The following is a 13,439-nucleotide window of genomic DNA, read 5'->3' as shown; positions in this document are numbered from 1 at the left end:
TAGAGTCTGTAGCATTACAGCAATTCTCCTTCACATGGAACTCTTCTTCTCTCTTGGGTCTGCTCCTCTGATTTTCCTTGACACTGGTTTCTTCTGACTTTCGATTTCTGACTAACTGCATCTGAATTTCCTTTCCTTATAAAGACTACAGATGTGGAGATTAAAGTTCACCTGGATACAATTTGGCCTCATCTAAATAAAGATTTTGAAGATCATATTCACAACTGAGTCCACACATTAGCTTATAATAATACCTCCAAAGTTTATTTTTACAAATGGGTTCTCATCCACTTGAAAGCAGATGAAGGCATGTCTTTTGTGAGATACATAACACAAGCTCTAGCACTGATAATGCCAAAGAAATAATAGACCATGGATGTACAAATCTTGTATGAGGAGGTTGATATCACATGTAATGATGATAAGAGTAGTGGTATGGGAAATTTCCAAGGAAATGAGGTAATAGGTAGCCACAAAAATCCAAATGTCACCAACACTCATTTCTAGCCGAATTACAGCTAGCCTTGGTGGAAAATCTGCACTGAAAAAAAGAAGAGGAACAAGGTGCCTAAGAATGAGCTAAATTCTTGCCAGAAAGAGAAAGTTAATTCTAAGGATGAAATTAATGAAAGAGAGTTCTGCTAAATCAGAACACTAACTGCAGGGAAACAACTTAAAGGAGTACAGAAATTGTTGTGATTGTCTCAGAGAGAACTCACTTCTGGGGGAAGAAAAAGGTAAAAGGGAAGGGAGAATTTCTCTTGGACACTGAGTGATGAAACTAAAAAGAAGCAAGAGTGGAAAATTTAAGATCCTGCAATAAAAAATAACTGATTAAATAAAAAGACATATAACTTCTCTTCCACTTTAACCCTAAAGAGTCATCCTTTTAAAAAGTGGCACTTTGCTATACTAACATAAGAAAATTCTTTTAAACAACAAAGATTGTAAACTATCCGACCCATTACAGCTGATGATAAAACATAGAAGTAAATAGCCTGCATCTATATAAGGTTATATGAAAGATCCACTAAAACTCAATACAATATTCAGAACTAAATTGAATATCCATAAACTAGTATTTTTAGCTGTGAAGAAAAAAAATCACCCAAGCCAGAAATTCACAAACTAAAATATAAATGGACAGACATGGGAAGAAATAAATTCAAAGTTTATTGAACACAAGAAGAAATGGAAGATAAAGAGATGTGTACTACAAAAATACTCAAGTAAAAACTTCCATGGAGGGCGGTGCAATGGTAACTCAGTGGCAGAATTCTCCCCTGCCATGCCAAAGACCTAGGTTAGGTTCCCAGTGCCTGCCCATGCAAACAAACAAACAAACAAACACAAAAACCCTTCCATCGAAATAGAATATTTGAATAAAAATTTAATTGGGGACATTGAAGATAAATAGAAAACAGGTAACACCATTAAAACCAGTAAAAAAAAATTGAAGTATAAGGGTCAGGGAGAAAGTATTAAATAAAAGATGCAAAGAAAACTGAACATAGGTATAACTGGTGATATAAAGAAGTTTTTTAAAAAATAAAGATAGCTTATATTTAAAATCATAGTTCAAGAAAACTTTCAACAAATGAAAGAGGTCCTGATGTTATTGGACCTCTTTAATAATTTTATGTCCTTTTACTCTCTGGAATGTCAACTTTAATTATGTCCTTTCTCTACACCTATTGCCTAAACAACAATTAAGAAAGTTCTTCTTCTTTTAATCTTTTCCTTTCCTTTCCCATTTTTTTTTAGATTCATTATTTCTGCTTTGTCAGAACATATTTATATATTGAAGAGGCCACGTGGTACCAAGAAAAAATGACCCACAGCAGTACAGCCGAGAAATATCCTAGAGAAACCATCAGAATATAAAGTTAAGGGTAGAGAATCTCAGGCCCTCCACAGCAAGAGATCAAATCACTTTCAAGAGCAAAAGAACTAAGCTGTCATCAGAATGACAACATTAACATCAAAACAAAGCGAAATGAACCAGCATTTTTAAAAAACTCAGGAAAAGAAAGTCAATACATTGTCTGAGTATCGTCTATAGAAAAGCAGTTTTAAACATGCAAGAAACACTATAGCTATAAGCCCTTCTGTAGTAATTGGCTAGATATAAGCTTATAAGAATCATCCAAGTAGGAAATGACTGGGGAAAGATTAGCAAATTACTGTTGATGAGCATTTAATGTGTAAGTGCAGATCTAAGATTAAAACAAACATGGGATGAAGTTGGAAGAATTATATATAAATAATATATGTTCTGACAAAATAATGAATCTAAAAAAAACAGTAAAGGAAAGGCAAAGAGAAAAGAATAGCTTCCTTGATGTTTAGGCAATAGGTGAAGGAGAAAGGATACAATTATTGTTGACATTCCAGAAAGTAAAAGAAGAAAAAAGAAAAGAGGTTCTGGGCATAAGCACAGGTTACAGCACAGTATCAAAAATGTAATAAAGCTTCCTAAAATCAAAATAGAGTTAAAAAATGAAAGACAAAAAAAGTACATCACATAGAGAAGAAATAGCAAAAGTGAAATAAAACACATCATACTTATAAAAAAATAACTTTACAGGTTGAAACTAATCATATCAATAAATACGAATGGCTAACTCATCTATTAGATGGGAAAAAATAGTCTCCAAAACAAATTCTAACTATGTGTTGTATTTAAGATACACCTAAAAAAAAAGTGATTCAGAAAAGCTAAGCATGGAAAGGTATAGCAGGCAAGTAAACCATAGTAAAGTGTTGCATTTCTGATATCAAAGTAGAATTTAAACCAAAAAGCACTAAACATAACAAAAATGGCACTTTTAAATGATAAATCCCACCATTTATGATGATGATATAGTTATGACTATCTATGCCTCAAATAACATCAACTTTCTTTAAAATGGAACTCCATAAAAGTTTTAAATACGAAACTGATTCAATATAAATGTATAGATTTTAAATGATTTCATAAATCTTGCATTGTACAAGATCTTGTCAGTGTATAACGTTGAATTTCTGTAATTACATTGTGTACTTCATATATCCAATTACGTTATATGTAGGGTATAGTATTTTTTGCGTGTATGCCTCTGGTAAAAGTTTCAATTTGTTGGGCCCTTGCAGCCATATAGAAAATGTTTACTAATCATCAAAAATGAGGTACATGGTCTGCATGTTGGCTCTTGCTTCAAATAATTAAATAAAATTTGGTAGAAGATCTAGTAATTAAACCTAGTGTGCAGATAACATAAGATTCACATGGGAAAAAACAAGCTACACACATCAATTGGCTTAAAATTAAGAGAATGGCAGTTTCGATTCACTTTGCCCTTCAAAATATCAACATGCACATTTTTAATAGCTCCTCTGACTTCTCTGTCTGTACAACCTTGAATCATGCTGTGCAATGATCCAAAATGACATTTCAAAGTCTTTTGCTCCATCGGTACCCTTCTTTCCATAATTTCTGATGCTTACAAGAAATATTGTCAGACACGGTGAGAACTATCTATCACCAGGCAGTCAGATGAATGCAGAATCAGATCATTTAGATTGTGTTTATAGCGAACAAAGTTAATCCATTTTGAGAATGGGAGAAGGCAAGAAAAAGATCACTCCAACTCTATTTATATCCGTGGCATCAACTCCTACGTTTTCCTGTTGTACAGAATGATATATTAGACTTTTCTGAAACTTCTTTTGTAGTAAAACAGAAAAATTCATAACACTTCTGAATGGCAATTTTTAAGGCAGCATTACTACAGGAGACTTTTTATTCACCTTTAGGGGATTTCTCATGAGCATTTTCAGAGTAGACTTCAGCCTATGAAAAAGGTCATGTAGAAATAGAACTGGAGCTGTACACTGGCATCTCTGTTCTTATTCTCTTTCCATCATCCTACTCACGGCATTTCTTTCACCACTCCTCTTAAGCATATACCCCCATATTATAAGACAATGAAAGATCATAAAACACCTGTTTACTCTTTAGTCAAGTCACATGTATTTGTTTCACTTAGTACCATCGTCTTTTCTTTTTTCTCTCCCCAGGTGTATTAGTTAGGGTTCTCTAGAGAAACAGAATCAACAGGGAACACTTGCAAATATAAAATTTATGAAAGTGTCTCACGTGACCATAGGAACGCAGAGTCCAAAATTCACAGGGCAGGCTGTGAAGCCGATGACTCTGATGGATGGCCTGGATGAACTCCACAGGAGAGGCTCACCAGCCAAAGCAGGAATGGAACCTGTCTCCTCTGAGTCCTCCTTAAAAGGCTTCCCATGATTGCATTTAGCATCACTAATTGCAGAAGACACTCCCCTTTGGCTGATTACAAATGGAATCAGCTGTGGATGTAGCTGACGTGATCATGACCTAATCCTATGAAATGTCCTCATTGCAACAGACAGGCCAGCGCTTGCCCAATCAGATGAACAGGTACCACAACTTGGCCAAGTTGACACCTGTCCCTAACCATGACACCAGGTCTGGCCAGTTAGTTTCTCTTTTTGTTCTTTCTTCTCTCTTCCCTTTTACAATCATTTGACTTTCCCTAATCCAGCCCTACTTCTCTAACCTTATCTTTCCCTCATTTCATTTTTTGGTTTCAGAGCATGTGCTATACATTTGTTCTTCTGAGCTTTTGTTGATTCAGTTTACTCAGTTACTTTGTTTTAGCTGATTTTGAGATTATGGATCCTTCTGATCTCTCAAATCCTATGTCCTTCATGAGGCTATCCCCAGCAAATGCAGAAAAAAATTTCACTCTCCCCCATTTACCCTCTTAGTGTACTCATTTGACACTTGGGTGGCTACTTTGTTTTGTTCCTTATTGCTTTATATCTTATTTTCTATTTATTCTCAGAAGTCGGATGCAGGATATGTTTAGTAAATATTTGTTAATGTCATGCTGTCCAATAACTCTGTCATCAATGAAACTTATCTATGACAATTAATGTTGTGGCATCATTTAAATAAAATCCAGGATAACACTGATCTTTGACTTAAAGAAAAAAATTGGTTTAATAATATTAGATGCAAAATACAATGATAAAGAAACCCGTCTCCAAGTTGTCCCCGAAGTTTGAGGACTATAGTATCACTAAGAAAAAATTAACCAGATAATGTCTACAAATTAAAATCCTTTCTGTTTCCTTGTTCATCTCTTAATGCGCGAATTTCTTCTTTTGTCTACTCAAACCTCCTAACGGTAGCTTCTTAGGGTAGGAGTTTTGGAAACAAATAATTTTGCCAGTTGCACAATAAATGTGGTAGTCATGGGACCGCTCCCCGTAAGCATATACCCCATGTTATAAGACAATATCCCACTATTCTAATATGTCTTCCACAGGCACTGAAATTAAATCCTCAATATGTTATTCACCTTTCAAAAATACCAGGTTGTCTCTGGGTGATGGGAAACATGGTAAGTTCAGTGAAACCGATTAATGTCTCTACTGCCCCCTCACCACTTTTTTTTTTTTTTTTTGATCCTGTAAAATAAACTAGATTGTTAGGATAATCTGACTGGGTATAAACTTTTAAGTAAGCCCCTTAATGGTCAGGCAGTCAAGAATGTCAGAAAGGAAAAAGTAATCCATATTCAGAATAGAAGTGAGAAAACTTTGCCACCCCTTCTATGACTGAATACCCAGCAGAGGTAGAGTGTTGGTGGCTGTTGATGGAAACTGTGTGTTACTGACCCCAGGCCTAGCTTTCCCCCGTCCATCTGTTCAAAAGAGCCCATTGAGGAAGCCATGAGTTGATTTCTGAAAGAGGCTGACTGACATCTACAGAATAGACTATTTTAATCACTGAATTATTGAGTGCTTCCTCTTTAGAGCTGGACTTTTGGTGAGCCTTCATAGAACACACATATCTTCAAGCATTAGGCCCATTCTAAGAATATAATACAATAATTTCCCCCAAATAAATCTTGCTATCTTTTTCCTTCCACTCATAAATGTCTGACCAAACTATTACCTAATGAAGATCAACATCACTGAAGATTAAACCATTCTTGGTTCTGCTCTGGCCCTGCAAACGGTTGTGGTTATTAAATCATCTGAGCCCTCTACCTGACACACACACACACACACACACACACACACACACAGAGCAACACAGGATGTAATTGATATTTTTGTAAAATCATAGCTGGGATATTACAGAATGATATAGAGCAGTAAATAATTTTGATTTTACAAATTAAAAATGTTTTTTATCTACCCTTAAATCATCCATATACTCTATTACATTTTTCTGGTTGGAGAGAAAGCTAGGAAGAAGAAATAATTGTGTGGGTGAATTTTGCTTTATTGCTTATTTTTGTAGGGCTGTAATATGAAACAGACTGGGCGAGCTCTTGCTGCCCGAGCAGCTGCGCTGTATTCATGGTGGCTGGCCTTCCAGAAGGCCACATCTGGAGAAGCAGTAGAGCAGTATTTGACTATTACTCCTACTGCCTGTTGTGCTCTCAGTGAAAGATGTTTTATTTCCTTCTGATGGAAACAGAAAGTGCTGATGCTATTAATAAACAGATGTCTGTTTCTGTTCCACAGGCATGATTTCTTTTTATGTTGGCTTATTTAGACAATAATTTCCATGGTATTTGGGATGTTCCCTTGCAACCAAGACTATAGTTTTCCCACCTGCATAGAATTTAAAAATACTGTTATGCAAAATATAACCAAATAAATATACACACACATTCTTTATGATCTATTTATCTAATAAATACATTATTAAATCTCTGTGTTAGAAGTTGTATGGCAAAATTAATAAGTGAGTAATGCAGAGTGGGGAAAAGAATAAATACATAACTGTTACACAGTGTCAAAAAGGGGACTACATATTATGGCACTTGAACTGGGGTTACGGTCCTGAGAACTGAGAAAAGAAACAGTTGTAGAAATCTTTGTGAATAGCAGACTCGGTAAGGAGATGAGTCTAATTTATAAGGAGAAGAGAATTGTCATGCTACTATGAGTTAAATTTGAAGGGTCACTTTACCAAAGAAAATATATTGAGAGCAAATAAGCAAATGAAAAAATGCTCAACATCATTAATCATTAGAGAAATACAAATTAAAACCATTATGCAGTACCAGCTGCAAGGCGATTCAGACACTAACTGGAATTAGGTCGCACTAAGGGCCAATCCTCCCCATAACTGCCCTGACTTTAGACTCCAGCTGCAAGTCTGGGGTTTCCCAGGACCATTCCGACTTCTGACCAGCAAGCTACAAATTTGAGTCTTCCCAGGACCCCTTCAAGTGCAGTAATTTTCTAGAATAACTCAGAAGAACACAGGAAAATATGGAAGAAAGGAAGGAAGGAAGGAAGGGAGGAAGGGAATTGAGGGAGGGAGAGAGGGAGAGAGAGAAAGGAAGGAATGAATGAAGGGAAGAAGGAAAGAAAGAAAGTAGGAAGATGGGTAGGTAAGTAGGTAAGTAGAGAGGATGGGGAGGGGTTAATTTTCAGTTTCCCTTGATCTGACTGATAATGATACTAGAAATGAAATTTGCTTATGAGAGCTACTCTAAACTTGTAAGGTAGTCCATATTATTTATAAACTATACGGTCTATATAAACGACTGGTACCTAAGTTCAAGTGCCTAAATGTGGAAAAGAAAGGAAGAATATATTGGGTGGTGCAAAATAGAAAGTAAATTGCAAAATCTTAAGCTTAATGATTAACTCATTGTTACTGAATATTCTATAAACTTCAATTTTTATATGTTAACTGACAACAGTCTTTAATTAAAACTAAGGAATACAATACTCCAACCAACAAATCAGAATAACTGAGAAAAATATTTGGATTAATTTTGAAAGCATTACTTTCATTTCATCTATTAAAAACCAGGTTAGCCACCTAAGTGTGTATTTCATATATGTTTGAGAAATATGGTTACTATTCTTACTATCAACAATTTGAATATAGGTTCTATTTTTCTCTGGGGGTAGAATTGGAAGAATTGCCCTTTAATTTGGTAGAAATTCATTATAGATTCTGCTTTTGTTGCCACAGGGTGACTTTGCTGGTTATGTAAGCTTTTCACAGAAATGAAAAATGACCCAAGTACTTAAGAACGAAGATGAGCCAATAATGAATGAGCTTGCTAAATAGTCCTGTTGTTTAAACAGAGGTGTAATTTTCCTAGAGCCATTATCATTTTAAAAAATCAATAGAAATAAAAAGATAAATGTGGAATGCAGGATAGAGTGATGAGTATGAACTCTGTGGGTTTTCTAAAATTACTTTTAGGCAATATTAATCTTTAAATTGGTTGTCACAATAAACCAGTGAGCATCTGAAACTTTATGAATAACAATTCTATTATTTTAACCAGAACATATTTAAAATGGAACAGAAACTATCTTTTCTGTTTGTATGATAGCTGGTATGTAATAGTTATTTGATACTGAGAGTCAGAAGTCAAACCTGATTTTGCTTCACCTCATAGCTTTACCCCCACCAGTCCAAGAGAAAGTTGCACTTTCTCACATGACATGAAATTTCCTCCATTGAAGTTATTCCTTTGAGTTCTTGTATACACAATGATCGTTATATCCTAAAGGATCTTGGGAAAATGCATGTAGTATTTTACTTGGAAAATCCTCTAGCTTTCATCACTTAGTGTGTTTTCATGCATCCCTTCAGATAAAAAGCTAGTTGTCATTTTGGAAGGTACAGAAATTAGACTCTTGGGAAAAATACAGATATTTTACTAGGTGGAAGGAAGTTCCTAGGTATCAGCCTTGGGAACAAAGGATTAAAGAAGTTTGGTGGGATTCCTCAGTGCAGACCCTGGTACTAAGAAAGTTCTAGAAAGAAAGGTAGGCTCCCAGAATAAAAAGAATATCTGAGGGTCTGTGTTAGATACCACATATAGTATTGAAAATACATGAGAGATGTTGAAATAAATATGATGCCTATCAAATTAAGATTTCGGTTTTAATAACTTGTTTTTGAGAGAATTATAATTAATTACAACTTAATTATATTTTCTCAAATGAAAGTTCACTGATAAAACAACTGGACCTGAACAAAGAATAAGTTTTCATCTGTACGGATTTAAATATATTACTTAAGAACCCCATTCACACGGTCAGTTTGTGATAATACTTAAAATATATTTTGCATTTAGTTAATCCTTCATAAAAAGCTGAAAATATTATATGAAAAACCAGATGTTCTACAAATATCGTGCCAAGGATTTTTCACAGTTGACGTTGTTGATTAATTCGATGATTCCTAAATGTTTTTCAGGGAAACATCATATACTTTTTGTTTAATGAAACAGAATTCTATGGTCTTAGCAAGTGTTTGTTCTAGTAATTTAGTAATTTTAGTCATCTGGTAATTTTCTTTTGTGGGAAAATATGAATTCTATATGGAGGTTTTCCTGCATCTAAACTATGTTTACCTTCAAATGATGAGAATATAAAGCAGGCTTGCAAACTTTCACAACAGAATTCTTTTATTTTCACATATCAGCTCCTGATTTCTTCTTCAAATGATGTTAAACATAGCACTTCAGAAATCTGTCAAATAATTCAAGCATGAATTAATACAGTCCTGCAGATGTCAGAGGCTGTTTTAAGATACCTAATATTTAGCAAAAGTTACTAACTCTTAATGACTTTTTCTTTTACTGTTATACTTTAAAAAAAATTTACTCAATAAACAGTTACATAGTGCTTATAAAGCATCGGTACTATTCTGAGTATCATTATTATACCCATTTTGCAAATGAAAAATGGAAGCATGGAGAGATTAACCAGTCCAAGACCACTCAGCTAGTAAGTGATAAAGCTAATCTAATTTAGGATTACATGAAATTAGCTATGACCTTTCTGATATATTAAATATATCACATATATCTTAAATATATCAGTAAATTTTATGTTATTTATATAATAAAATTCATATACTAAATATATATATATATATAATATCAGATTCTCAGAGGATACCCACCATTGAGAAATGTTTACATGCTTATTACCTACGTTTAGAAATAGTCAATATATAGAATTTACACTTGAACAATACTTCTATGTCTTTTAAAAATGATATTTGGAGAAATTAGTCAAGTTTATTAAGTGATATTTATGAAATGGTCTGCTCAATAAATACTTTATTTAATTTATTGCTCTAAAATGTTTATATCTATTTGCCTTTTATAAAGCACTGAATGTGAAATAACTCAAGATCTTTTCGATTTTGGCTGACAGGATACTCAGAGATAAATATAGTGAATAACTTCTATAATTAACTGGCCTGGTTCCATATATCTCCAATTATCAAAAATTGTATTGCTGGGCTTTATTTTATGTATTTTATATTGGGTTCCATTTTATAAATAGCTTTAAGGAATTTTTCGAACTAGTAAAAAATACATTCTAAACCATTTTTAAAAATTAATTGGTATTTTTAGTTGATTGGAATTATTTTATATATATTTCTGGCTAGTTAAAAAGCCATGCTGAAATATCATAAAATCTTTACATCATTGTCTATATCATTTTTATAAGGGACAATTACCTGGTCATCACATAGGGGACATATGGACATAGCTAAGTAGGATTAAATTCTTCTTAAATGTACCTGATCTTAAGAAGCATCAGACACAAGCCCGTTCACAGATAGAAATTGGATAGAGTCATAATATTGTTTATCTTATTTGTTGCTATGCAGTTTGAATTTTAAAGAAATGGCAGGACTTTGTTGAATAGTCCCTCAAGTGACATTAACAGATGCTTCTTCTGCTTGGTATTGGACATAGAGGACTGGATACAACAAATACACAGCCTGGGATTGAAGTCCACACTCTCTTTATTTGAGGCCTCTCTCTCTCAAAAGTCTGTCATACCTAAGGCAGCATTTCTATTACTAGTCCTTCTGAGATACTGGCATACAGATGTTAATAGAGGTAAAGAAAACATTTCTGTGGGGAAAAAAAAATTGGAGAACTGCTGGATTAAATAAAATTTAGGTGTTTACATTTTTTCTTTTCTCTTTTTCATTTTTTGTTTTGACAGAAATATCTGTCATGGTCTCCATGTGGGTAAGAACTGTGGATTTTCAGAGTAGCATGGCAAATATGTTTCCTAAACTACTCTTTTGACCAAAGAACCCTTACTCTCTCTCTTCTGTACATCTGTTTGTGCATGTGTTTTGTGGAGAGACAGGTGCCATTTCAGTAACTGGTAAAACTTATCAGCCATTTTTAATGCTAAAATCTAGAGGAAAATGAAGTAGTTTTCATTTTTTTAAAGTTCCTTTTAAAGATACTGGGGTAATAGTTAAAGAAATATAGATAGCTTCCGTGACAGTTTCTCAAGTGGATTTAGGATTTAAAGTGAATCTGGTGAACTAAAATTTTAGCAAACACATTGAAAAGTTTTGTGGTGGTCCACAGGGTAGGTAATGTGTCTTTTTGTTCCTGATGCTGACTATGAAGGCTGATTCTTTCTTTTAGAGGTCCATGTGAAAGAACTTCAATTATATCCCCCCAATTCACACTTACGAGACAAAATGAAAAATTCTACTCAAGGAAGAAAGAAATAAACCAGAGAGGATGTAAAAGGGACAATTTTCAGAATTGACTGTTGTAAAACAAAATAAAAAATATCTCACTCTAAAAATGTACATCAGATTTTCTCTGCATTGATTATATATTAGAATTAATATCTGGAAAGGACATTAGATATAAACTACGCCAAACTTTTAAATAATGTTAATAATGGTAACCTTTATGCTCCTGCTATTTTCTAGGTCCTGTATTGAGTAATAAACACACACACACACTCACATATATATGAATATAAATATATATGAAACATTAGAAGCAACACTATGCGATGAGTATCATTATCATAATCCGTGTTTCTCTGGTGAGGAACCTGATAGGAAGGTTGAACAGTTGTCTAAACTCTATGCTATACTAGTTGGAGAATGATCCCAGAGACTTTGAAGGAACAGTCATCTCAAGTGAAGCAACAAATGAACTCACAGGTCGTGAAGGAGGCCTGACACGCACCTTCCTCTCCTTATCCCCTGCAAAGCATCTCTCCTTGGTAGTAAGTGTTTTGTAATTCCCGCCCGCCCCCCAGAGGACTGGTGCATATGGCGGCTCACCAGCGCCAATTGAAAAGCAGGCTGTCTGAATTGAGTGTGTGCTCGCAAATGAAGTGCTACCTGTTAAGTCGCTGTAAAAACACATGTGTCTTGCTGATCCATGTGGGAGGAAATGATGAAGTCCTAAACAATTGGGAATGAAACTCTAGTGAATTTCTGAGAAGGAAGCAAGGGGACTTTCATGGAGTAGGTGGGGTTTTCCTGTCTTTTCAATACTGTTTGAAAGAGTATGGGAGAAAGTGAGAGTGAACAACTATACAGATTGTTAAAGCAAATTATTCCATTTTCTTTATGACGATTAATGAAATAAAAATGAAAAACTGCTTTCATGGAATGAAAATGAATGATTTTGAAAGAAGAACTTGTTGACTGATTAAAACAGCTTTAAAGTGAAATTTAAGATAGGAAAGATTAAAAAATCTAGCTACAATTACTAAACTGTATATTGGGAGTAGGGGCGTGCTTGTCTTCCTATTCCCAAATCCCTGAAATCACCCCAATTCTGCCATCTTAATGACTCATATAGGCTCACCCCACAATAGACTCTCTAGGTCCAAGCCTTCTTCTAGTTAGATGGAATGGAGCAAGTTCAGAATTTATAATTTAGCTAATTTTGATGATAGCACTTTTAACCCCAATTACATATGGACCCTTTCTTTATTCCTTAAGATATCTTTGAATCTTGTACACCAGTTTCAATAATGAGACCTTTCTCACATTTCTTTGAACCACAACCTAGTTCCTAAACCCTAGTTTCTGCTTCCAATGTTCAGTCTCTCTTCTTTGCTTCTCTCAGACATGGCTGATGCCCCACCTATTTATTTAGAGTACCACCTACTCTAGTTTGCATTCCTATAGACTCCCAATTTTTAGCTCTAATTTTGAATAATGGAATATATTTTACATTGTATAAAATATTTTACAGAGAGATAAAATTTTCTAGTTCTCAGCTGAAAGCAACAAGAAAACTGATAAATAATATTTAAGACCTCAACCATCTGGATACCAATGCAAAGAGAATTTAACAACAAAAAAAGGCAAATGGAATCTCATGTATACCACTGTAATATGGTGGAATCTTGTCAATAGGAGTATACATTTTATTACAAAGAAACTTAAAATTTTTTAAAAATACATTATAATGTTGCAAAATCACAGTGAAGACAATTAGTGTTATGATATAAAGAAAGCAAGGAGTGATGGGATAACAGGCATGTAGTTCAGACTGCTTAGTGAGATAAATATTATTGAAAGCCATGAGGAAGATGTATGTGTTTGAGTG

General features: G+C 34.2%; 1 long non-coding RNA gene across 4 annotated transcripts in view; it reads left to right on the top strand.

Moving 5' to 3' along the window:
* The window catches only part of LOC143654786 (uncharacterized), a 119,602-nt gene extending 107,959 nt beyond the window's left edge, over positions 1 to 11,643 (top strand). For 3 of the 4 annotated variants that reach the window (XR_013161947.1, XR_013161949.1, XR_013161948.1), the window contains 2 exons: positions 5,361 to 5,435; positions 6,344 to 6,587. This is a non-coding gene — a long non-coding RNA (uncharacterized LOC143654786). Of the gene's footprint in view, positions 1 to 5,360; positions 5,436 to 6,343; positions 6,588 to 11,498 lie in introns of those variants that run through there. The other variant, XR_013161950.1, reaches the window with a different exon arrangement.
* The last annotated feature ends 1,796 nt before the right edge of the window (positions 11,644 to 13,439 follow it).

Source organism: Tamandua tetradactyla, chromosome 14 (assembly GCF_023851605.1).
Source record: "Tamandua tetradactyla isolate mTamTet1 chromosome 14, mTamTet1.pri, whole genome shotgun sequence".
Classification (NCBI taxonomy): Eukaryota; Metazoa; Chordata; class Mammalia; order Pilosa; family Myrmecophagidae; genus Tamandua; species Tamandua tetradactyla.
This window is presented reverse-complemented; position numbering and strand designations above follow the sequence as displayed.